This window comes from Lithobates pipiens, unplaced genomic scaffold, assembly GCF_037356315.1.
Source record: "Lithobates pipiens isolate NorthernLeopardFrog02 unplaced genomic scaffold, aLitPip1_a1.2 Scaffold_1, whole genome shotgun sequence".
NCBI classification, from domain to species: domain Eukaryota; kingdom Metazoa; phylum Chordata; class Amphibia; order Anura; family Ranidae; genus Lithobates; species Lithobates pipiens.
Genome location: NW_027507685.1, coordinates 125,200,827 through 125,227,594, shown reverse-complemented (window position 1 = coordinate 125,227,594; position 26,768 = coordinate 125,200,827). Strand labels below are relative to the sequence as shown.

General features: G+C 46.1%; 1 protein-coding gene and 1 long non-coding RNA gene across 3 annotated transcripts in view; one reads left to right on the top strand and one right to left on the bottom strand.

The window, feature by feature from the left end:
• TOR4A (torsin family 4 member A) overlaps positions 1–25,921 on the bottom strand; it is an 87,934-nt gene extending 62,013 nt beyond the window's left edge. The window contains exon 1 of the mRNA XM_077476121.1: positions 25,773–25,921. The gene's annotated coding sequence lies outside the window, so the exon portion shown is untranslated. The remainder of the gene's footprint in view (positions 1–25,772) is intronic.
• LOC143974590 (uncharacterized) overlaps positions 1–26,768 on the top strand; it is a 112,784-nt gene that overhangs the window by 76,229 nt on the left and 9,787 nt on the right. The window contains exon 3 of one of the 2 annotated variants that reach the window (XR_013272247.1): positions 25,762–25,907. The exons of the other annotated variant lie outside the window; for it this stretch is intronic. This is a non-coding gene — a long non-coding RNA (uncharacterized LOC143974590). Of the gene's footprint in view, positions 1–25,761; positions 25,908–26,768 lie in introns of those variants that run through there. 2 annotated transcript variants of the gene reach the window in all.

Sequence of the window (26,768 nt, the reverse complement as noted above, 5' to 3'; positions counted from 1 at the left end):
AAATACATCCACAGTATATACAATCTCCTCTTCTCCTCCTGCACTTCCTTGCTTGCAGAGTATCACACCTCACTCCTCCAGCACATCACTTCCTTGCACTCTCTGGACTAGCTAGCACTGTAGGCCTGACACTGGCTCAGGCCTAAAGCAGATGCCCTTTACAGGCTGGGACTGCAAGCCCCTATGGTATAGCAAAATATAGAAAGTCCCAGTGCTAGCTGCCCTTGTGGCTACTGCTCCCAACATCACCTCTTCAGGCACTGCCTGCCCTCCTGGCTGCAGCTGCTGTTTTCACTGCTCATGAAACCACCATCCTGCAGACTGGCTCTGCACCCCTCCCAGACTGCTGCATCTCAGTCCTCTCTTATGTGCCTCCCAGTCGTCCCAATGGTGTGAACACTCACCAGCCCTCTTGGCTGCCTTTGTGGAACTCCTGCAGACTTGCTCGGCAGTGTTCTCCCAGTGTCCTCTCTTGCTCCTCCTGTGCCTCCTGGTCAGGACACCTCTGTAGGTTGTAAGAGGGTCCTGTCTGCACCTGAGCCCAGGCCCAAGGTCACCCCCCCCCCTTCCAGACTGGGGAGCTCCCTCAAAATCCCTGACAACCTAACACTCCATCTCCATCTTCCACCCGATCCAACTCCTCCCCAGCTGGGCTAACCCCGGGTATTTAAGGAGGCCTGCCGCCTCCCTCCTGCCAATCCAGATTGGGGATTGATCAGGGTTCATCAGAACACCCCAAGTGGCTCCACCTCTCTTTTCAGAAAGTACCAGATGATTCTGGAAAGAAGTAGGAGGTCCTGGTGACACCACCTGTGAGTCACTCAGCACTACTCTAGATCACTCCCAACCCAGATCACCAAAACACACCCAGGCTTGGCTGCCAGCCAAGCCTGAAAATGTACCTCTTAAAAAAATACCTCCCTCTTCTAGCACACTAGAAGGTGCTACATATATATATATATATATATATATATATATATATATATATACACCTTTGTAATGACAGGTGCAAAGGGTAGGGAAATTTTTCTCAACTCCAGTCCCTAAGTACCCCCAACATATTTTTAGAATTTCAATCAGATAAACCGGCTGTGGTAATTACTTAGGCAGTGAAACTAATCAAGTCACCTGTGCAAAATAATGGGAAGCCTGAAAACATGACCTGTTGGGGGTACTTGAAGGCTGGAGTTGAGAAGCACTGGAATAGGGCAAGCCCAGATGTAGCAGCTGGGGTATAAGAGACTAGGGTGTTATGCGGCAATGACAGTCAGATGGGAAGCAAGAACAAAGTCACCACTCTGGAATCCCAAGTGACTCATGACCTATGTGTAGCCCTACTGGCCATGAAGTAACGATGAATGCAGCAACATGTGCGATAAGTCTAAGCCCTTGTACACACAGTCGGAGATTCCGACAACCAAATCCGTCGGAGTAATTCCGACGGATTAATTCCGGAAGAGGTCTGGAAGTGATGTTGCATACACACGGTCGGACTAAGTTGTCGGAAAATCCGATTGTACATAACGTGATGACATTATTTCGTTACGACGGGATTACGTTCAGGCTAGTAGCCAATAGCTTTGGTCTAGGAATTTGATCTGAGCATGCGTGGCACTTTGTCCGTCGGAGTAGGCTACACATGATCGGAGTATGTCCGATCGGAGCATTTTGTCAGAAAATTTTACCGGCAAGTTGGAAAAATTGGTCCGTCGGATATTCCGATGGAAACAGTCCGATGCAAACCCCACACAGTCGGACTATCCGACAAAACGGTCCGATAGGAAACATTCCGACGGAATCTCCGACCATGTGTATAAGGGCTTAGAGAGTAGATTGTCAAAGGATGTCAATAGCTTGTTAATGAGTATGGGCTGAAGAGAGTTAACAGGTGGTTAAAACTGAAATATGGGTCAGCGACCCTCATACTGGATTACTTTCTCGACAATCCTCCAGTAGCAATAGGTGCACTGTACTGTGGAGGGCCCCTTATCCAGTGAAAGTGACAGCTAATGTGAAGACATCTTTTACAGTGATTCTGGATGCAGGTGTCCTGAGTCGCTGATGCTGTTGCAGTCATTCTCCAGTTCAGCCCCCCTGTTCTAGTGTCCAGCGGATCCAGCACAACAACCCACTCTCTGGGCATGGCACAGCTTGCCACAGCACATCACAGCTCTTTCTCTCCAGTCCTCTCCGGTTGGTCCCACTACCCTTGCTCTTTCCTGGGCTTTTGCTTATATCTGACCCCTCCTGCTCCCAGGTGACTATGGGCCATGTAGTTGTGGCCCAGGGATGATAATAGTTGAGATTCTTCTCTGAGACTACATCTCCCAGACTGCTCTGGGGTAAAGCAGTTCTACAATCAGTAACATAACCCAGTGTTACATATCTATCCATCGATCTTTTCTTTTATTTTTTATTTCCTGGAATGTCAACATTCCAAGCGAATGTTTTGGCTTTACTGAAAGAGCTTTATTTCCTCTTTCAATGCTACATTACGATGCACGCAGGGGAAAAAACTATTTGTGTATATTGTTAATGTAACATTAATATAATCAGGTTGGCACAAATAATCAGGGTGCAAGTGCCATAGAGCCTGGGCACTTTTTTAAAATGGTGCTGGGACAAATAGCTGCTGCCTCTGGACTCAAGCCCAGCTCCGAACATCATCCTTTTCATACATTTTCAGTTCCTATTAGCCCTTTACCTCTTAAGTGACCTTTTACTGAAAACCTGTTAAACTTGCTTCTTATACCCTCCCAGGATGGCATTGCTCCCACTGTACTTGCAGGAAATCAGCAAACCTGGTATGAAAAAATCCAACATTGTGTCTGCACCCTATCTCTGCTTTGCCATTCACAATGCACCGCATGTGATAGGGAGGCATTTAAAGACTAGAACCTAGTGTTTGAAAAGTTTTTAAAACACAACCTTTACAGTTCGAGGGTAGCTGATCGGATTCACCTGTATAAGTGCAGAGACTCAAAGGGGCACTTTGAGTTATTTATTGGTTGAACGGGATGGACCTGTGTCTTTTTTCAACAAGACTAAATATGTAACTTTGCTTCATAGACCAACCTTCCTCCCTTATAAAACCAATCTGATGGAGAAAATCATTATTAATATCAAAGGCAACATACTTATGTTTAAGGAACAGCAGCAGTTTCCTCCTTATTCAGTCTTTAGCCCAGAGAGCTACAGGAAAAGGTACAGGACCCCCGAGCTTGCTGTGTATAAGGCCCACAGGAATGTGGGAACCCTCAACGACATGTCATACTCATCCCAACTTGCCCAATAACGAAATGTGCAGTCAGGGAATTTTGCGGAATTTGCATTTCTGAAAGCTTTACTAAAAGACAACCAATAGTACAGGGTCCAAACAATGGCATAACAGTCCTTTCATCAACATCCTCTCCTTAAGAGCACGTTTTCCCGCAATGAGGTGTTTGCCCATCTGTGTTTGAGTCCTTGCCATTGAACTCTTTTTCAGCACTATCCTCTCACATGAGAGCATCAGCCCAAAGCTGGGGCCTGCTAAGAGAAGACATATGACTCCTTACCACCACTCTACTGGAACTCTCCATGACTTTGCTCTTCCCATACACCACATCACTATCAGGCCACCACCAATATACAGTGGATATAAGGAGTATACACACCGCTGTTAAAATGTCAGGTTTCTGTGATATAAAAAAATGAGACAAAGATAAATCATTTCCAAACTTTTTCCATCTTTAATGTGACCTATAAACTGTACAACTCAATTGAACAACAAATTGAAATCTTTTACATTGAGGGAAGTAAAAATAAAAAAATAATAATAATATGGCTGCATAAGTGTGCCCACCCTTACAATAATACTTTGTTGAAGCACCTTTTGATTTTATTACAGCACTCAGTCTTTTTGGGTATGAGTCTATCAGCATGGCACATCTTGACTTAGCAATATTTGCCCACTCTTCTTTGCAAAAACATTCCAAATCTGTCAGATTGTGAGGGCATCTCCTGTGCACAGCCCTCTTCAGATCACCCCACAGATTTTCAATCGGATTCTGTTCGGGGCTCTGGCTGGTCCATTCCAAAACTTTAATCTTCTTCTGGTGAAGCCATGCTTGTGTTGATTTGGATGTATGTTTTGGGTTGTTTGAATGCTGAAAGGTTACGTTCCTGATCATGTTCAGCTTTCTAGCAGAAGCCTGAAGGGTTTGTGCCAGTATTGACTGGTATTTGGAACTGGTCATAATTCCCTCTACCTTGACTAAGGCTCCTGTTCTAGCTGAAGAAAACAGCCTCAAAGCATGATGCTGCCACCACCATGCTTCACTGTGGGTATGGTGTTCTTTTGGTGATGTGCAGTGTTGTTTTTGTGCCAAACCTATCTTTTGGAATTAATGCTCAAAAAGTTCAACCTTAATTTCATCAGACCATAACATATTTTTGCACATGCTTTTGGGAGACTTCAGATGTATTTTTGCAAAATTTAGCCAGGCTTGGATGTTTTTCTTCTTAAGAAAAGGCTTCCATCTTGCCACTCTACCCCATAGTCCACACATATGAAGAATTTGGGAGATTGTCGTTACATGTACCACACAGCCAATACTTGCCAGATATTCCTGCAGCTCCTTTAATATTGCTGTAGGCCTCTTGGCAGCCTCCCTGACCAGTTTTCGTCTTGTCGTTCTTTGTGATGCCACTGTTGTGCCATATTTTCTCCACTTGATGAGGATTGTCTTCACTGTGTTCCATGGTATATCTAATCTATGTAAATTTTTACCCTTCTCCTGACTGATACCTTTTAACAATGAGATCCCTCTGATGCTTTGGGAGCTCTCTGCAAACCATGGCTTTTGCTGTAGGATGCGACTAAGAAAAAGTCAGGACCTACTAGAACAGCTTAACTTTATTTGGGGTTAATCAGGAGCACTCTAAAGGATGGCAGATGTGACTGACTCCTATTTGACATTAGTGTGAATGTGATTGCTTAATTCTGAACACAGCTACATCCCCAGTTATAAGAGGGTGTGCGCAACTTGTGCAACCACATTATTTTATTTTTTTATTTTTACTTCCCCCTCCCTAAAAGATTTCAGTTTGTTTTTCAATTGAGTTGTACAGTTTATAGGTTACATTAAAGGTGAAAAAAGTTCTGAAATGATTTATCTTTGTCTCTTATTTTTTTACATCACAGAATCCTGGCATTTTACCAGGGGTGTGTAGATTTTTTATATCCACTGTATAAACCCTACAAGGGAGAAAGAAGGCCAGCCCAGGCTGGCTGGAGGCAGGGCTGAACCCCACAATAAAATGGATACTAATCCCCTATTACAGCGGGCTCTCTTTATTCATTTCCTGTCTCCAGCATTGGCTGCACATTATTGTTCTGGACCAGCTTCCTGATGGTGAACATTGGAGCATTCCCTATCAATTAAAAAGTATTCATACCCCTTTAAACTTTACACATTTTGTAATGTTACAACCAAAAACGTAAGACGTAGGACACACTTCCTGATTGGCCGAGAGGAGAATCAGTGTGACAATAGCGAATACTAATTCGCTATTGTCACACAACTGGGTGGGCTCACTGCACCCCGAGCCCACCCTTTTTTGAAGCCTATTAGAGCCATGGCTTTAATCACATGCTTAAAAAAAAAAAAACCCCATTGGAATCCATGCGCCTGGTGCCCTGCATGTAGATTAGGGGGCCGGACGCATAGATAGTGGGGCCGCTGCACCCTGCATTACGGGCCGCCACTGACCAAAATACTTTTCTGATACATCAGTACAAAAAGGTATGAAAGTCTTAAATAGGGGGTCAGAGTCTATAAACTCCTCCGTAACTTATTTCATGTCAACCTCAAACCTCTACGAAGCCCTTTTTGGAAAACCAATTGTTGAAATGCTACGCCCAGAAAGGCAACTGGCCCTACATCTCCTTACTGCAACTAAATTAACCATTGTGAGGTCTTGGAAGACTCCAGTGCTTAATTTTCAGGCTGTTCTAAATCATATGAACGATGATTTGACAGCACGCGTCTCTCGATTCAATGCTCCTCCGGCACCCTCCCTGTGGACTCTTCTCTTTCATCACCGTCTTTCTTCTTGGTCTTTTTTTTCTATCAGGTCTTCGCTCCTTCCTCTTTTCTTCTTTTTCCCTTCTGTTCAATATGCTTTATGCATCAAATGTATATGTTTATCAGCCCACTAGGTATTGACTTGGTCAATATGGTTATATTGCTGATATAGTGTTTTTTTTTTCTCTTTCATGTTCTATCCTCCCCAATCGGGAGACTCTTTACTTTACTTTACTATGAATGCTTTTGTTCAGATAAGAAATATTTTATAACTGGACATTTATGTTTGTAGGTGTCATATGACCCCTATGATACCTCAGAAAGCCATTTTTGGACTTTCCTTTTTTCCCTTTTCGTTACCTGGAATGTTATGCTTGAAACCCGTGTAATGCCACTGTTTACATCTCCCTTTTGTTTTTTCGCTCAATGTTTGTTTACTACATAATGTAACCGTCTAATTGATGTCCTGATTTGTTTGATTATATCTTAATAAATCCTTTGTAGAAGAAAGTCTTAAAGGGGAGTTCCACCCAAAAAAAAAAAACAATTTCATTAATGTGCATGAAAAAAAAAAAAGAAATTTGGAAAAAAATGTTTTACTTACCTTATAATGCCTGTTGTTATGTGGTCCCTCGAAATCTGCCTTCTTCAGCGCCTGGGCTCCTGACGTCACTTCCCGCGGTGCAGGAAGGGAGATCACCTCTCCCCCCTCCCTCTAGGCAATCATCTGGGACACGTGACAGGTGACAGATGATTGCGTGGCCAGTCACGGCGGTGCAGGGGGGGGGGGGGGGGTGAGCAGGGCTTTGATCCCCCGCATCACTGGACCCTGGGCCCTGGGACAGGTAAATGTCTGGTTATTAAAAGTCAGCAGCTGCAGTATTTGTAGCTGCTGACTTTAATTATTTTTTTTTTATAAGCGGAACTCACTTTAAATACGAGTTTGTTGTCAAGAAGCAGTGGTCTCTTTTCAAAGGTTCAACACTATGCTCCACAGAGTCAGAGCCAGAGCTTTCCGATCTGTGAGCTCTGCTGATTGTATAGCTCCAAGTCTGACATAGCAGGAGGCGTGCAAGACCTCTGCAATGAGACCGCTGCTTCCCCACAGAAGGTGACAGTGCTTTTCTGCAGCATACTGGCAGGGTATAGGTATTTTTTTTTCTATGATGTGGCTACTTTAGAATGAAAACAAACTGTAAGACACTGACCATTTTTAATTTTTAATTTTTTTCTTTAATGCACTTGTAATTTGTTTAACTGATTTAAACTGAGAGTTCAGTTGGGCTTTCAGCAGGGCTGGACTGGGACAAAACTTTGGCCCTGGACTATATCCAGACCGGCCCACTTTAATTTTGCAAATGCGCACAAAAACAGTATATAAGCTATACGAACATATATCTGTCCTCCAAGTTTTATAACATTTATTTTACTGTTTGAAAATGTGTTAACTAAAAATATATTCTCCTCACTTAACTCTTTTATTATTTCACTTAGACCCCTTTCACACTGGGGTCGCAGCCATGATATCAGTAAAAAATTGCTTGTTTTAGCTGCGCTTTAGCGCTGTTTAAGCGGCGCTTTTCAGTCACTAGTGGGGAGCTTTTAACCCCAAAGAAGGGGTTAAAAATGCCGTGTTGCGGCACATCCAAAGAGCTTTCAGACGCTTTGGAAGCGCGGCCCATTCTCAATGGGCAGGGCGTTTTGGGAGCAGTCAATACAGCACTCCCAAAGATGCTGCTTGCAGGACTTTTCCTAACATCCCGCAAGCGCACCGCTCCAGTGAGAAAAGACACTGGAATGAATGGCAGGCTTTTTTCAGGCGCTATTTAGAAACTATTTCTAGCGCTAAAAAAGTGTGTGAGAGGAGTCTTATTCTCTTCTGAATTTTTTTCTTCCTTCTCACATCACAGCTTGAAGTAGAAGGGCTAATGTCATGCAGGAATATTTCTACAACCTCATTGGCTGGAATTTCAGAAACCAACATTGCTGCACAGCCAATGGCAATGCAACGGCACTGCCAGGTTGCGCACTATGAAGTGAGGTGATGGGCAGTGGGGATGACAGGTCTCTCCCATACCTGCCGGCCAACCCCGATGGCTAACCAAGCCCCCCCTTCACTGGCCATTAGCTGTTATACTTTATTTCTCCTATTGGCAGTACAGTGGTGCTCAAATTAATGGCTGCACAAGCCATGCGGCCATTACTTTGACAGGCTGCCTGTTACTGAAACCGGCCAACTGAGCATGTAGCAAAATGTAGCAAGATGGATCTTTTGTTAGACAGATGAAGCACTACCCCCCGAAGGAGCTGCTTGAGTATGTTTGGTTCCGTACCCCAAGAATAGTCTCAGCCTCCCTGGCACGCCTGGCAATAGTGAAAGTGCAAGCACAGTAATAACAGACACACGTTGTAGTAAAACACAGAAATAGTCTTTACTGTGGAATTTCTGTGAAATAATAACAGCAGCAGAGGTATAGTTCAAGTAGATTAATTGTAGAATAATGACTAAAGATCAAGAGCAATATTGATACTGTCAGGCTGCTTTCAGGGGATTACTTAACAGAGAATAACCCCAAGAGCAGAGGCAAACATTTTAATAATAACAGATCACAAGTAGGGGGTGGGTGTACGGTTCGGCCCAAGCATAAGCCGAACTTTGGTTGTTTGGATTTTTATACTAAGGGGCACGATGTGTGAATAATCTAACAAAAGTGGGAAACTGTGGGTATGGCTACTGGGATCGCTGACTCGCCAAGACTGAAAAATGTAACCGTAGGCCTCAGTATGAGAACTGTCTCAATCTGCAGAAAGGGGGCGCTACTCACAGAGTGTTGAGGCCACCTCTCTCTTTTTTCCTCCTGTCAGTTAGTGGGACAGTTTTTTACCTTTATGCAGGGAATGCATGAATGTAAAAAAAAAACTGTTATGCTGCGTACACACAGACTAGGTCCGACGGACTTTCGGCAGAGTTCCGACAGACTTTCTGAACTACCGGACTTGGCCACACACAATCATACCAAAGTCCGACGGATTCGACCGTGATGACGTACAACGGGACTAGAATAAGGAAGTTCATAGCCAGTAGCCAATAGCTGTCCTAGTGTCGGTTTTCATCCGTCGGACTATCATACAGACGAACGGATTCTTTGACTGGACTTGAGTCCATCAGAAAAATTTGAAACATGTTCTAAACATGTTCTAAACCTAAAGTCCATCTGATTTTTCGACAGCAAAGGTCCGATGAAGCCCACACACGATCGAATTGTCCACCGGATTCGTTCCGTCGAAAAATCCGGCCGTGTGTACACAGCATAAGGTTTGAGTCTAGAACCACTTTAAATTAGATTCAGGTACTTACACTGGTTTCATGAAATAAAAATACTATTATTGATTTTTTTAATGAATACATCATGTTATGATTTTTTTAATATATGCCAAAAATTCAGCTTTGTTATTGCAGATAAATGGTTTAGAACCATCATGCTGGGAAGTTAAGCACATTTATTGCTTGAATGCCACATAGCACAGATGTAGATCTGTTCCCTGCTGAAGATTTCCTGCCAAGTCTGACTCTCATGCCGCGTACACATGATGGGAATTTTGGTCGGAAAAAGCTCTGATGGTTTTCCTGAAGGAATTCCGATGGGATTTCGCTCAAGCTGTCCTGCATACACAAATTCTGACCGCCAAGAACACGGTGACGTACAACACGTATGATGGGACTAGAAAAAGAAAGTTCAATAGAAAGTAGCCAATAGCTTCTGTATCCTAGTTGAATCTGAGCATGCGTGAGTTTTTGCGCGTTGGAATTGCATACACACAAACGCATTTTGGGATAGGATTTTTTTACGACCGAAAAACAGAGAACAAGCTCTCAATCTTTTGCTGGCCGAAATTTGCACAGCAAAAGTCCGTTGGAGAGTACACACGATCACATTTTCTGACCAAAAGCTCTCATCGGTCTTTTTCTGGCCAAATTTCTGATCGCGTGTATGCAGCATTACTCTGTAATGTTGGTATCATCATTTGCGCTAAAATATTTTTTATTTCTTCTAAATAGGTTGGGCTGCAAACAGCCATGTAAAAATAGATTATCATTACAAGAATATGTCAGTGTGAAAACCACAGGCAGAGATAAATATCAATGTTATAAAACAGAAATAAGTGTAAAGGAAATAAACAAATAGAACGGAGAGAAATAAAGGCCTGCCAAGTCATTAGAGGTCAAGATAAAGAGAGATGTGCAAAATGCACTAATGTCGGACATATACAATACATGGCAATTTAGTAGCAACTGCAAGCACTTCAATCAAAAAAAACAAGTCAGCTGATCAAAGCAATCTAAAACCTAAATATACAGTATTTACAGTGCATCCAGAACGTACTCACAGCGCTTCACTTTTTCCACATTTCGTTATATTACAGCCTTATTCCAAAATGGATTTAATTCATTATTTTCCTCAAAATTCTACAAACAATACCCCATAATGACAATGTGAAAGAAGTTTATTTGAAATCTTTGCAAATTTATTAAAAATAAAAAAAGGAAAAAAATCACATGTAAATAAATAGTCACAGCCTTTGCCATGACCAGGGGCGGACTGACCATTCAGGCACTTGGGCACTGCCCGAGGGCCCCATGCCACTAAGGGGCCCCATCAGGGTTGCCAGCCACAATAAAACCAGGGACAATATGTAAAAATCTGTGTTTTTTTAAAAATCCCAAGATTATAGCTGCCCCGCCTCTCCAGTACCTTTTCAGTGTGTGTATGTGTATTCTGTGTGTGTATACTGTGTGTGTATATTGTGTGTCTGTGTGTCTATACTGTATGTGTGTGTGTGTGTGTGTGTGTGTGTGTATACTGTGTGGCCCCAAAATCTCCTATTGCCAGGGGGCTCTATAATCTCCTATTGCCTGGCGGCCCCATAATGTCCTATTGCCTGGGGGACCCATAATCTTCTCCTATTGCCCGGGGGACCCATAATCTTCTCCTATTGCCCAGGGGCCCCATGCGTTGTCAGTCCGCCCCTGGCCATGACACTCTAGGGCGCCCAAACTGAGAGATCGGGGGAGAAGGGCCTTAGTCAGAGAGATGACCAAGAACCCGATGGTCACTCGGACATAGCTCCCATGTTTCTCTGTGGAGAGAGGAGAACCTTCCAGAAGAACGACCATCTCTGCAGCACTCCACCAATCAGGCCTGTATGGTAGAGTGACCAGATGGAAGTCACTTCTCAGTAAAAGGCACATGACAGCCAGCCTGGACTTTGCCAAAGGGCACCTGAAGGACTATCAAGACAATGAGAAGCAAAATTCTCTGGTCTGAGGAAACAAAGATTGAACTCTTTGGCCTGAATGGCAAGCATCATGTCTGGGAGAAACCAGGCACCGCTCATCACCTGGCCAACATCATCCCTACAGTGAGGCATGGTGAAGGCAGGATCATGTTGTGGGGATTTTTTTCAGAGGCAAGAACTAGGAGACTAGTCAGGATCAAGGAAAAGATGAATGTACCAATGTACAGAGACATCCTTCATGAAAACCTGCTCCAGAGCGCTGTGGACCTCAGACAGAGGCGAAGGTTCATCGTCCAACAGGACATTGACCCTAAGCACACAGCCAAGATAACAAAGGAGTGGCTATGGGATAACTCTGTGAATGTCCTTGAGTGATCCAGCCAGAGCCCAGATTTGAACCCGATTGAACATCTCTGGAGAGATCTGAAAATGGCCGGGCACCGATGCTCCCCATCCAACCTGATGGAGCTTGAGATGTCCTGCAAAGAAGAATGGGAGAAACTGCCCATAAATAGTTGTGCCAAGCTTGTAGCATTATACTCAAAAAGACTTGAGGCTGTAATTGGTGCCAAAGGTGCTTCAACAAAGTATTGAGCAAAGGATGTGAATACTTATGTACATGGGATTTTTATTTTTATTTTATTTTTATTAATTTACAAAGATTTGCAATAGAATTTTGAGGCAAAATAATGAATTTAATCCATTTTGTAATAAGGCATAACATAATGTGGACAAAGTGAAGCGCTGTGAATACTTTCCGGATGCACTGTATATGGAAGGGATAGTAGTAGGTTGCCTTGACGGTTTGTAATACCTGGCTGGAAATGGCTCAATGTACGGCCAACATACTCCATAGCAGCTAATCAGCAATAGTCTTTTACTAAAGGGAAAAGACAAGGAATCCATGTTAAAGCACCAAAACCAAAAAATTTGATATATTGTAGCGTACCAATCATTAGATGTGATGGCTGCATTTGTTTTCTTTTTATAGGATTTTTCCCCCTGTATTTTTACCGGGTGATCTGACCAGTAACACTCCTCCTGTATTAGAGTGCCTCCACTCTGGATGACGAATCAACAGAGACACCTTTGGACAGCAGAATTTTCAGTCTGGGGGGAGGGGAGTGTTAGATGTACTAGCAAATTTACATACACTAACAAATTGAAGGAAAACTCCAGCTCACACTATATAAGCAGTTACAACAAACATTTTTTTCCCTTTTCGGATAACGGTTTTACATAAATAAAGACAGATACAAGGATCCTTGTCAGTGGCTAATAGTCAGCCCTCTGCTACATCTGCAGGACAGCTTGTTCTGTTGAAAAGCAACCAACATACTGGCTGCTTTTTGGTTTAACACTGCTTTAAAGAGGAAGTAAACCCTGATGAGTTTACTTCCTCTTTCATTCCCTGCAAAGGCAAAGCATAATGGACTACTATGCATCGCATAGTAGCCCATTATGTGTCACTTACTTGACACAGGAGCCAGCAAAGTCGCCGCTGTCCCCTGTAGTCCGCCGCATCCATCTTGTTGGTGGGGTCGCGCAGCTCCGCCGCTGTCATTCGGCGAAGCCGCGATGACGTCACTCCCGCGCATTTTTTAATTTATATTTTTTATCTGAAATATATACAGTACATACAAAATAAAAGATACTCAGCACGCTATGAGCTAGCTAAAGTACAAGCTGCCTGCCTGAAGCTTCCATTTGTCCCTTTTAGGACAGAGTCTTCTGATAATGGAGGGATCACTGCTCTGTTTTTTTTTTTTTTTTTCAATTTTATGAGTAATTTCAGCTTGAGCTTTTGAGAACTATGAACGACAGACTTTTTAGAGCAGGTGAGAAGTGAACAGAGTAAAGAAGATGGATTCTGACTAAAGTTTAACTTGCATGTATACTTATTTTTTGGTTTTAGAGTAGGGAAATAGGGTTGCCACTTTTTCTTCCAGCCAAACCTGAACAGACATTTTAAAAAAAATATACACTATTGGATTGTAACAGACCTAAAACACCTTTGGGCACTCCAAAGAGAATAGTAATGCGTGCACATAGTGCCCCTTCACCCTCCTGACGGGCCCTGTTCCGAGCCACATTCCTTTCTGAACATGATTCAAAACCCAGACTGTACAGGGGAATCCCGGACAGGTGGCAACCCCACAGGGAAGGCTTTAACTCCATATTCCAATTTTTTGCTTTATGAGTCCTGCTGGGGAGATTTCTGTTCACGTCTTGTCTTGAAGATACAGCAGGACGTAAGAGAAAATCCTGTGAGGAGGGAGCGGGGGGAGTGGCCGAGATGTGCTGTTTGTGTCTATGGATGCCCACAGCCCAGCTCGAGAGAGCGCCCTCGTGTTTGCCCCCCATAGCACACAGCTTGCTATGGGAGAATACGCAGGAGAGGAGAAGCAGATAGCGCTGGTGGTGGGTTTACAAGTTCATTGTAATTTTTTTTTCCTTTTTGTACAGCCCCTTTTTTTTTAAGGCTTGTATATGAGTGCATTTGACAGACAGGGTGAAAAACAGGCATATTTTGACACCTCAGTGGCACAGATGATGTGTGCAGCCCACTGCCAGCAGCCTGCCAAAATCAATGCCAGGCTGAAATATGATTTTGGCTATAAGCAGAAAGTTTGCGGGCATACATCCCTCCTGGATGCCAAAATGCGCCCATTTTTTACAGTGAACTGGCCCATCTGCATGAAACCTTATTAGACTTTGCTTATTCACCGTTACTAAAATAAGGAGTGTAAAAAGGGTCCAAGATATATGAGCTTCAGTACCCTTTAGAAGCCATGTAAAGCTTTTTGTACCCTTAAAGCGGGGTTCACTCTAAAGTGGAACTTCCGCTCATCGGAACCCTCCCCCCCCTCCAGTGTCACAGTTGGCACCTTTCAGGGGAGAGGGGGTGCAGATACCTGTCTAAGACAGGTATTTGCACCCACTTCCGGGCATAGACTCCCACGGAAGTCTATGCCTCTTCCTGTCCCAGCGCGCTGTCTGCTGGGACACACGCGGGTCCCAGAGACAACGCGGACCATTCCTATTGTGCTGCGCGACTCATGCATGCGCAGTAGGGAACCGGGAGGTGAAGCCGCAATGCTTCACTTCCTGATTCCCTCATCTAGAATGGCGGCGGCAGCAGCCGAGAGCTGCGCGATCGATCGGTCTCGGCTGCCAACATTGCTGGACCCTGGGACAGGTGAGTGTCCATTTATTAAAAGTCAGCAGCTGTAGTGTTTATAGCTGCTAGCTTTTAATAATTATTTTTCCAGTGAAATCCCTCTTTAAATTATTACTAAACCCAGGACCCTGCATTCACTATATCTGGTCTCCTATGGTACACAGAACATGAAAATGCTATTATTTTATTAAATATAAACTTGTAAATACCATTCTCATCAGCAGTATATAGCAGTCTTGTGACTTCTATCAGTTCCTGGTAAAGCTTGTAGTAGGAGTTTTCATACTTCACTGACTGTTCTTTTTTTAATCCAGTACCCCTGACCCTCTGCTGATTGCATGCACTCTCCCAAGAAAATAAAAAAAACTCTCTAGCAAGACACACCAAACTGAGCATGTGCAGCCTGACTCCAGTAACTCTGTCTTATCCGGACCTGTTTTGGAGTCAATTAAAGAAGAGGAGGATCAGTGCATACAGGTTCAAACAGCCTTTTTACGCAATGCAGAGGATTATCCCCTTAGGTTCTACGGTGAGTAGGGATGAGCCGAACACCCCCCGGTTCGGTTCGCACCAGAACTTGCGAATGACCCCCGCGTTCGGTACGAACGTTAGAACCCCATTGAAGTCTATGGGACTCGAACGTTCGAATTGGAAAGTGCTAATTTTAACGGCTAATATGCAAGATAGTGTCCTAAAAAGGGTTTGGGGACCTGCCTCCTGCCTCAGGGGACATGGGTCACTGCAAAAAAAAGTTTTAAAAACTGCCGTTTTGGCGGGAACACTGATTTTAATGACGATTAAAGTGAAAAAAAAAAAGTGAAATATTCCTTTAAATATGGTGCCTGGGGGGTGTCTGTAGTATGCCTGTAAAGTGCCACGTGTTACCCGTGTTTAGAACAGTCCCTGCACAAAATGACATTAAACGGAAATAACACCATTTAAAACTGCTTGCTGTTTTAATGTTATATCTGGTTCCTGCAATATGGTTGAAAATCATTGAGAAAAATGGCATGGGTAGCCCTCCCTGCCCATTACCAGCCTATTTGGGTCTTGTACGCATATTAAGGGGAACCCCGTACCCATATTAAAAAAAGGAAATGCGTGTGGCCCCCAGGCCCTATATACTCAGAACAGCAGTATACAGGCGGTGCAAACAAGACAGGGACTGTGTAGGTTTGTTATGTTAAGTTGAATCTGTTTGTCATTTTCAACCGGTACATTTTTAAAGTGTAGCTCCAGTCAAAAAAACTATCTTTAAGCTTTTTGGAAAACATAGGGAAGGGTTATCACCCCTGTATAATTTGTTTTGTCGTCCATCTTTTTTCATCTCACTTGCTGCTGTCTCCTTGCGTTTGCAAGTAGGAGATGTTTGTAAGTTGGATGTTTGAAAGTAGGGGCCTGCCCTATATTATAGCGGTATGTACTGGGTACAGAGCACGCAGACAGCACGCACTATCTCCTAACACTACTGACTGCAAGCTCTATTATTAACCACTTGTTAGCCCAATGTTTGCATAAAGTGAACAATGAAGTTATGCTGAGTAAATAGATATCAAACATGTCACTCTTCAAAATTGCACATGCCCGTGGAATGGCGCCAAACGTCGCTACTTAAAAAATCCCCATAGGCGACGCTTAAATTTTTTTTTTACTGGTTACATGTTTTGAGTTGCAGAGGAGGTCTAGGACTAGAATTATTGCTCTCGCTCTAACATTCTCGGCGATACCTCACATGTGTGGCACATGCGAGCACATGGGGACATGGGCGCTTTAATTTTTATTTTATTTTTTTATTGTTCATTTTACTTTATTTATTTTAGTTTGACATTTTTTTCCCCAAAAATATATTTTTGATCACTTTTATTCCTATTACAAGAAATGTAAACATCCCTTGTAATAGGAATATGGGGTGACAGGTCCTCTTTACAGTGAAATCTGGGGGGTCAATATGACCCCACATCTCACCTCTAGGCTGGGAAGCCTGAAATAAAAAATAAAAAAAAGATTCTGGCTTTGATCGTACTGGCGAGTTGGTAGAAGCACCAGAGGGCGGTGAGGGGTGGGGGGCGTCTATGGCTGGGTATTTCAGGGTATCACCGAGTATGGCTGGGTATCTCTGAGTATGGCTGGGTATGGCAATTTATGGCAGGGTATTACAGAGTATTGGCGGGGTATTGGCGGGGTACTACAGAGTAATAGCAGGGTACTGCAGAGTATTGGGGGGTACTACAGAGTAATGGCAGGGTACTGCAGAGTATTGGGGGTACTGCAGAGTAATGGCGGGTACTGCAGAGTAATGGCGGGTACTGCAGAGTATTGGGGGGTACTGCAGAGTAATGGGGGTTACTGCAGAGTAATGGGGGGTACTGCAGAGTAATGGCAGGGTACTGCACTGCAGAGTAATGGCAGGGTACTGCAGAGTATTGGGGGTACTGCAGAGTAATGGCGGGTACTGCAGAGTAATGGCGGGTACTGCAGAGTATTGGGGGGTACTGCAGAGTAATGGGGGTTACTGCAGAGTAATGGGGGGTACTGCAGAGTAATGGCAGGGTACTGCACTGCAGAGTAATGGCAGGATACTGCACTGCAGAGTAATGGCGGGGTACTGCAGAGTAATGGCAGGGTACTGCAGAGTATGCACTGGTATTGCACAGTATTGGCAGGGAATTGAGGGGTTAAATTCGGTGAGCAGCGATGTGGGCACTGCAGATGCAGCCCACATCGCTGCTGACACCGATCTCTTTCCCCTCCGCTGTACCGATCGGTACAGAGAGGGGAGGGAGGAACAGGCGTCATAACATGACGCCGGTTTGTTTCCAAGTGATCACTCCGTCATTTGACGGAGCAATCACGTGGTAAACGGCCGCTATGAGCGGCCGTTTTCCGTGATCCGTGATGCGACCCGGCGGTCACGGATGCTCTCGAGTGCGCACACCTCGGGGCACGCGAGAGCAGAATTCTGGGAGGCCGTTAATTAACGGCCTCTCAGAGTTAAACAACCGCCCTGAAGCCGTTAATCGGCAATGGGCAGTTGTTAAGTGGTTAAAGCTAGATCACTAGCTATATAGGTGAGGTGAATATAGTGGTGTATACTGCAGTCAGGGCACAGACAACAACCACTACACAGCAGCAAGATAGGAAATCAGCCAAAAACGATTGGTGTGTACTGTGTTGAAGGTACACAGAACACCCACTGCTTCAGATGCTAAGTAACACACTACACGAGGCCGCCTCAAAGGCGGCCTTATATAGTGTGGGGCGTGCACTACACAGCCTGAGCTATGATTGGCCACAGGCAGGATGCCTGTGGCCAATCATGGCTCTCCCCGCTGCCGGCACTGCGATTGGCCAAGCATGCGGGGTCACAGTGCATGCTTGGCCAATCATGGGGCAGCAATGCACTGCGCCACCGCAGTGCATTGTGGTCCGCGCGCGCGTCACTCGAATTTTGACGCGAACGGCCCAAACGTTCGGAATTCGCCGAACGGCCGAACAGCCAATGATCGAGTCGAACGTGCGTTCGACTCGAACACGAAGCTCATCCCTAATGGTGAGTATAACAAGCATGCTTCACTGCATATACCAGGGATATGCAATTAGCGGACCTCCAGCTGTTGCAGAACTACAAGTCCCATGAGGCATAGCAAGACTCTGACAGTCACAAGCATGACACCCAGAGGCATGATGGGACTTGTAGTTTTGCAACAGCTGGAGGTCCGCTAATTGCATATCCCTGGCATATACAGACTGACTTTACTGTTGTTGGTTTAGTAACACCTTAATAACCACCCAATGCATTTTGTCAAAATGGAAAACATGTTTCCAAAATCTGGATTTCATTCAAATAAAAACCTTCTTATTCCATTCATCCCTGGTTAGCATTCCTGCAGATTTGTTCCAGGTGATTGACTATGAAACTACTAATTCATATGGGACCAGCATGCCAGCTGGGAAAGAAGAAGAAGTCAGCAGTGACAACCCCATTTTTATGTAAATAATGCCATGTATAGTATACTGTAGTTCATGCAGATCGTATGATGTATGCAGGCCATAGCGACAACCATAATTACTAATTGGCTTTAGCGTACATGAGAAAGCAACATTTTTCTTTTTTCTTTATGACAAAAAACAGGAATTTTTTTTACTGAGAATACATATCGCTGACGTGGCCTAAGCTGACTCATGCAAAGTGTAAATGTTAAAATAGAGCTGGCGACGTTTTTTACGACTTCTGCTTTCAATGCTGTCTGTGGACCTGTTGGGGAGATTTCCCTTCATTTTCTGTCCCAATAACAGTTTTTATAGAGACAGAAGGTGATGGGAAATTTCCCAAACTGGGGCCATAGACAGTATTAAACATCTAACAGAGATGATAACTCTTCTCCACTTTATAGGAAAAAGTTTGGCTGGAGTTCCACTTTAGATCCCAGCTGAATGCAGAAATTGTTCTGCAATCTTTAGAGCCGGTACTAACCACTGCTACCAAAAAAAAAAAAGCCTAATAAGAATTAATAGGGTTAAAAAAAGTTAACAGGTTAACACGTTTTTATCATGAAGAAAGTTCTATTTGGAGTGTTGCAGAGAGAACTGATATAGCGCCACCAGACAGACACACTAGACCTGGAGCCGAGCTCAGACAGGGTGGAGGAACTTTCTAATTAATGGTCAGCCGCCTGATGATTCAGATGGATTAAAGTTCCTCCTACAGAGCCAGAATTCTTGTAGAAGTTTCTCTGAGATTTCATGCTTTGAACTAGCAGAATCAAGCTGACCATACACCAGTGGCGGCTGGTGCTCCATTTTTTATTTGGGGGGGGGGGGGGGGGGGGGAGAGCGCAAACAAACTGAAAAATACTGAAAAAAAAACAATTGCAGTTTCACTGTGCCCATCAAATGCAGCCACTGTGCCCATCAATTGCAACCACTGCACACATCAAATGCAGCCACTATGCCATCAATTGCAGTCAGTCACTGTGCCCATCAATTGCAGCAACTGTGCCCATTAAATGCAGCCATTGTGGCATCAATTGTAGTCATTGTACCCATCAAATTCAGCCACTGTGCCATCAATTGCAGCCACTGTGCCATCAATTGCAGCCACTGTGCCCATTAAATGCAGCCACTGTACCCATCAAATTCATCTACTGTGTCATCAATTGCAGCCACTGTGCCATCATTTGCAGCCACTGTGCCCATTAAATGCAGCCACTGTGCCCATCAAATGCAGCCACTGTGCTCATCAAATGCAGCCACTGTGCTCATCAAATGCAGCCACTGTGCCATCAATTGCAGCCACTGTGCCCATCAATTGCAGCCACTGTACCCATCAAATGTAGCCACTGTGCCATCAAATGCAGCCTCTGTGCCCATCAAATGCCGCCACTCTGACCCCAGCACACCACCAACCCCCCACCCACGCCCACTCACTCGCTGTCTGACTGGCACTTATCCCATCTTGGTGGCAGGTCAGGCAGTGGGTGATGACTGCGAGCTGTGGGATGGGCAGCGGGTCAGGCGCGCGGCTCCTGTGTCCTCTATGATTTTCCTCCTGCTATGCATCCAATAGGAGTGCCTGTCCTTTCAGCCAATCAGGTGACAGGTATCAGACCCACGCTTCCTGATTGGAGGAGAGGCGGTTCAGTGTTAGAAAAGCGAATATGCATTTGCTTTTCTAACACACCTGTGTGGGCTCCGAGCCCAATGCTCTGCGCTCCTAATCCGCTCTATTTTGAAGCCTATTAGCACTTATGGCTCTAAGCAGGTATTTCATAAAAACATATTTTACATTTTACATTTTGCCATCGGGGCAGGGGGTGGGGGGGGGCTCTGAATCCATACTAGAGCCAAGGGCCTGGTATGGACCTGGGGGGACCCGGGGAGGATATCCCCTGGGGGGGCCCACCCACGGAAAAAAAACAGAGTGGCCCCCTCCTTAGCAACCAGCTATATACAGTGTAAAAAAAAGCAATAACATTTTTTTATGATGTGGGTTTAGTGACATTTTAACTTCTTGTCTTGCAGTATAATGATTCAAATCTTTTCAGAATGTCATGCACTGTTTGGGTTTTACTTGGCAGTGAAAATGTGCAGCCAGTTGACAGACTTACAATTCAACACCGCCACAAATTTGTGGAAAGTCATCCTTTCTATCTGAGGCCGCGTACACACGCGCGGACTGTTCGCCCAACCTTGTTCGTCAAACAGTTTCGGCAAACAGTCCGCTCAAAATTTGCATGAGCGGACTTGCCCACACACGAGCGGACTGTTTCAGCGAACTGTTTGCCAAACAGTTCGCTCAACTTTTGAAATGAACGGACTCGCCCACGTAAGGCGGAGCCAAGTCCGCCCATTTCGAGCGCGTGTACAGGTAGGCGGGGCCCGCGAAGGAGACGTCGCGGGCTCCGCCGCCTGGAATGGGCTTAAAGGGGAACCCCAACGCCGAAAAAAATCGGCGTGGGGGTCCCCCCAAAGTCCACACCAGACCCTTGTCCGAGCACGCTACCCGGCCGGCCAGGAAAGGGGGGCGAGCGAGCGCGCCCCCCCTCCTGAGCCGTACCAGGCCGCGTGCCCTCAACATGGGGGGTGCCTTGGGGAAGGGGGGGCCGCGCGGCCCCCCCACCCCAAAGCACCTTGTCCCCATGTTGATGAGGACAAGGGCCTCTTCCCGACAACCCTGGCCGTTGGTTGTCGGGGTCTGCGGGCGGGGGGCTTATCGGAATCCGGGAGCCCCCTTTAAGAAGGGGGCCCCCGGATACCGGCCCCCCACCCTATGTGAATGAGTATGGGGTACAATGTACCCCTACCCATTCACCTGTGAAATAAAGTACAAAAAAAAAACACAACACAGGGAAAAAATATTTTATTGCACAGCTCCGGGGGTCTTCCGTCTTCGGGGGTCTTGTCCCCCTCTTCGGTTCTTCTGCCGGGCCACCGCGCCTTCTGTCGCTCTTTTACAGGCGGTGGCCCGGTCTTCTGTCGCCGCTGCCTTCCGTTCTTCTGTCGCCGCCTTCGGTTCTTCTGCCGGGCCACCGCGCCTTCTTGTAGCTCTTTTACAGGCGGTGGCCCGGTCTTCTGTCGCCGCTGTCGCCGCCGCCGCCTTCCGTTCTTGTTCTTCTTGTTCTTCTTCTTCTTCTTCTTCTTCTCCTGGAGATGTTGACTCGACGAGCTCTCCGGCCGGAATGCCAGGGACACGCTCCGCTGCCACTTATATAGTGACAATGGGGCGGTGTCACATGGTATATGTCACATGGGTTGGTCACATGGGTTGATGTCACATGGGGACTATGACATCGTAAGGGGGCGGGGTCACCATGTGACCAACCCATGTGACATATACCATGTGACACCGCCCCATTGTCACTATATAAGTGGCAGCGGAGCGTGTCCCTGGCATTCCGGCCGGAGAGCTCGTCGAGTCAACATCTCCAGGAGAAGAAGAAGAAGAAGAAGAAGAAGAAGAACAAGAACGGAAGGCGGCGGCGGCGGCGACAGCGGCGACAGAAGACCGGGCCACCGCCTGTAAAAGAGCTACAAGAAGGCGCGGTGGCCCGGCAGAAGAACCGAAGGCGGCGACAGAAGAACGGAAGGCAGCGGCGACAGAAGACCGGGCCACCGCCTGTAAAAGAGCTATAAGAAGGCGCGGTGGCCCGGCAGAAGAACCGAAGGCGGCGACAGAAGAACGGAAGGCAGCGGCGACAGAAGACCGGGCCACCGCCTGTAAAAGAGCTATAAGAAGGCGCGGTGGCCCGGCAGAAGAACCGAAGAGGGGGACAAGACCCCCGAAGACGGAAGACCCCCGGAGCTGTGCAATAAAATATTTTTTCCCTGTGTTGTGTTTTTTTTTTGTACTTTATTTCACAGGTGAATGGGTAGGGGTACATTGTACCCCATACTCATTCACATAGGGTGGGGGGCCGGTATCCGGGGGCCCCCTTCTTAAAGGGGGCTCCCGGATTCCGATAAGCCCCCCGCCCGCAGACCCCGACAACCAACGGCCAGGGTTGTCGGGAAGAGGCCCTTGTCCTCATCAACATGGGGACAAGGTGCTTTGGGGTGGGGGGGCCGCGCGGCCCCCCCTTCCCCAAGGCACCCCCCATGTTGAGGGCACGCGGCCTGGTACGGCTCAGGAGGAGGGGGGCGCGCTCGCTCGCCCCCCTTTCCTGGCCGGCCGGGTAGCGTGCTCGGACAAGGGTCTGGTGTGGACTTTGGGGGGACCCCCACGCCGTTTTTTTTCGGCGTTGGGGTTCCCCTTTAAGCCCATTCCAGGCGGCGGAGCCCGCGACGTCTCCTTCGCGGGCCCCGCCTACCTGTACACGCGCTCGAAATGGGCGGACTTTCCGAGCGGGAACAGTTTGCTCATTTCGAAAGTGGCCTACACACGGGCGGACTGTTCGCTCAAACACAGTTTCAGCGGACAGTTTTTCGGAATTTCCGAAAGACTTTGTCCGTCCAACTGTCCGCTGAAACTGTCCGCTGAAAGCCCACACACGGGCGGACTGTCCGCCCAAACACTGTTCAGCGGACAAGGTTGGGCGAACAGTCCGCCCGTGTGTACGCGGCCTGAGATATGTAAGAGGCTGAGGGTTTTCATACCCTGCTGTGCCCTCCAAAGTTTTCTTGCTGTTGGCAAGCTCTTGTCTCATTTAGGGCTCATTCACACAAATGCTGTGACTGGCAGTTTTCCGCACTGGAAGAATGCCAATCTATCACTATGGCACATTGAAGACAATTGATTTCTATGTGCCTCATTCACACTATAAAGCAGCCCAGAGGTACGGTGCAGTGAGCATTGATAAAATGGAGAAATGCTGCGTTTTATCGCAGGACACTGGGTGGTGCTTCAGGATACTGCACAGCAGAGCAGCACAATGCACCATGCTCCGGTGCCCTCCAGTAAGTGGCGGAGGGCACCGGAGCACGGTGGGAGGGGGGCCCTCTCCTGTGTCGATAAAAGTGATCTTGCAGCGAATCCACTGCAGAGACCACTATTATCGGAAACCGGACCACCGGACAAAAAAGAGAATACCGGGGTTATGGCAGCAGCTAGCTGTGCCAGCGGGTGGCGGTACGGAAGTGGTTAAATCAGTAATAAACCGCAGTTGAAGAGGGAAAAAAAACCCTGCAAGGAGATGTCATAATGTGCTAGTATGCCTCGCATTTTAGCTCATTATGAGAGACTTACACTATATTACCAAAAGTATTGGGACACCTGCCTTTACACGCACATGAACTTTAATGGCATTCCAGTCTTAGTTCGTAGGGTTCAATATTGAGTTGGCCCACCCTTTGCAGCTCTAACAGCTTCAGCTCTTCTGGGAAGGCTGTCCACAAGGTTTAGGAGTTTTTATGGGAATGTTTGACCGTTCTTCCAGAAGCATTTGTGAGGTTATGTGGATGAGAAGGCCTGGCTCGCAGTCTCTGCTCTAATTCATCCCAAAGATGTTCTATCGAGTTGAGGAACTCTGTGCAGGTCAGTCAAGTTCTGGTGCGCAGTCATGTTGGAACAGGATGGGGCCACCCCAAACTGTTCCCACAAAGTTGGGAGCACGAAGTGGTCCAAAATGTCTTGATATATTGATGCAGACCAGTCAATTCTTCCACTCCAAACTCGCTCATCCATGTCTTTAAGGGCCTTGCTTTGTGCATTTGTCCAAATCATTTGGTGGGGGGGGGGGGGGGGTATTATAGCGTGGGGTTGTTTTTAAAGGGTTGGGCTTGGCCCCCTAGTTCCAGTAAAGGTAAATCTTTAGGCATCAGCATACCAAGACATTTTGGACAACTTCATGCTCCCAACTTTGTGGGAACAGTTTGATGATGGCCCCTTCCTGTTCCAACATGACTGTGCACCAGAACTTGACAGTCCTGACCTCAACCTGACAGAACACCTTTGGGATGAATTAGAGTGGAGACTGTGAGCCAGGTCGTCTTGTCCACATCAGAGCCTGACCTCACTTATGTGCTTCTGGAAGAATGGTCAAACATTCCCATAGACACACTCTTAAACCTTATGGACAGCCTTCTCAAAAGAGTTGAAGTTGTTATAGTTATAGCAAATGGAGGGCCAACTCAATATTGAACCCTACAGACTAAGACTGGAATGCCATTAAAATTCATGTGCGTGTAAAGCAGGGGTCTAAAACTGGCAGCCTTCTAGCTGTTTTGCGAAACTACAAGTCCCATCATGCCTCTGCCTGTGGGAGTCATGCTCATAACTGTCAGCCCTGCAATGCCTCATGGGACTTGTAGTTTCACAACAGCTGGAGGGCCGCCAGTTTGAGACCCCTGGTGTAAAGGCAGGTGTCCCAATACATTTGGTAATACAGTGTTCCTTGAAACAAACCCTCTTCACCTGATCTTCCTTCTGGGTACGTGGCCTTCAGCTACATGAGTGGGCGAGGGCACGATGACATTACTTCCGCACATGTGTGTGGGCGTCTTCTTTTATGGCACAGGCTCTGAAGGCTGGCACGGAAAGCCAGACCTTCAGTGACGTCACCGACACAGTATGCCAGACCTTCAGTGACGTCACCGGCAAGTTTACGCCAGACCTTCAGTGACGTCACCGACACAGTATGCCAGACCTTCAGTGACGTCACCGGCAAGTTTACGCCAGACCTTCAGTGACGTCACCGACACGGTATGCCAGACCTTCAGTGACATCACCGGCACGGTATGGCAGACCTTCAGTGACGTCACCCGCACATTATGCCAGACCTTCAGTGACGTCACCGGCTACATGCACTCTGAATATTTTCTAAACTGTGCAAGTTTAGGAGATATTCACAAAACCTACAAGCAAGCCTTATTTTAGGCTTATCTGTAGGTATAAGAGGTAAAAGAGTTTAGATACATTCCATTCTACCCAAATCCCCCCCAAAAAACTAGTTTTGGACAGAAATACAGTTCCTTTTCTACAAATCTTTACATTTATTGCAACAAAAATATGGAAGATCAAAGTTTATAGTTATATAAATCACATAAAAAAAGAAGCATACATGGAAAGCACATTCAAGACCTGGTCCGCCAAAGTAATCAAATTTGTTTCTAAACTGGCTGCATATATTGGCCATCCCAATAAACTGTGAGATTTTCTAAGGCATCAGATCATTTCGCCTTTGCAAGACGAGTTTAAATACAAACTGGAACGTGAACTCTTCCAATTTCCTGCAAGACAATCCTTTCACATTTCTGCATTACAAATATTTTTGTTTTCAGGTTCTACATACCTGGAAGGTCCTAGGATCACAATCTTCAGATCTCTCGGTACTTTTACGGGTCGCGCTGAGCCATGTTCGGATGTCGGAGACGGCTGCGGAGGCCTGCGGCACCAAAGTGAGCGAGAAATGATCCACCTCTCCCTGTTGCAGCAGACAAGAATGAATGCCTGTAACAGCTGGGCAGGAAAGAAAGCTCTCTCATATCCACCCCCAACCCCCAGAAGAATGCAGATTTTCCTACAGGCTATAAAACTCCTTCTCTAGCTCAGGTGTGCAATGTAGTACCAGTCACTAAGGCTGGATTCACATCTATGCAGTTTTAGTGCTTTTTGCATTTTGCAGATTTGCACTACAGTCCATTTCCTATGGAACACGCTCTGTAGTGCAAATCTGAAAAATGCAAAAAGCACTAAAAATGCATAAGTGTGAATCCAGCCTAAAGGATATTCTTTAAAAGTAAACTACTCTCAATGATAGTCAGTAAAGAGGGAAGGGATGATGCTGCTACTTATAGGGATGAACCCCCCTTTATGCGGAGATATGCGGTGTGAGAACAAAGCCATGCAAGTGTAGATTTCTCTCCTTCAGCCTGCGGGCTAAACAAGAGATTCGACTCAGGCAGGGGTCTCAAACTGTCTGTTGCAAAACTACAAGTCCCATCATGCCTCTGCCTGTGGGAGTCATCCTTGTAACTGTCATCCTTGCAATGCCTCATGGGACTTGTAGTTTCGCAACAGCTGGAGGGGCCACCAATTTGATAGTGGCCCTCCAGCTGTTGCAAAACTACAAGTCCCATCATGCCTCTGCCTGTGGGAGTCATGCTTGCAATGCCCGTACACACGGTCGGAAATTCCGACGGAAAAGGTCCAATCAGATTATATTGTCGGAAAATCCGATCGTGTGTGGGCTCTATCGGACTTTTTCCGTTGGAAATTCCGACGTGAAAAATTTGAGAGCAGGATCTCAAATTTTTAGACAAAAAAATCAGATCAGACTTTTTCCGTT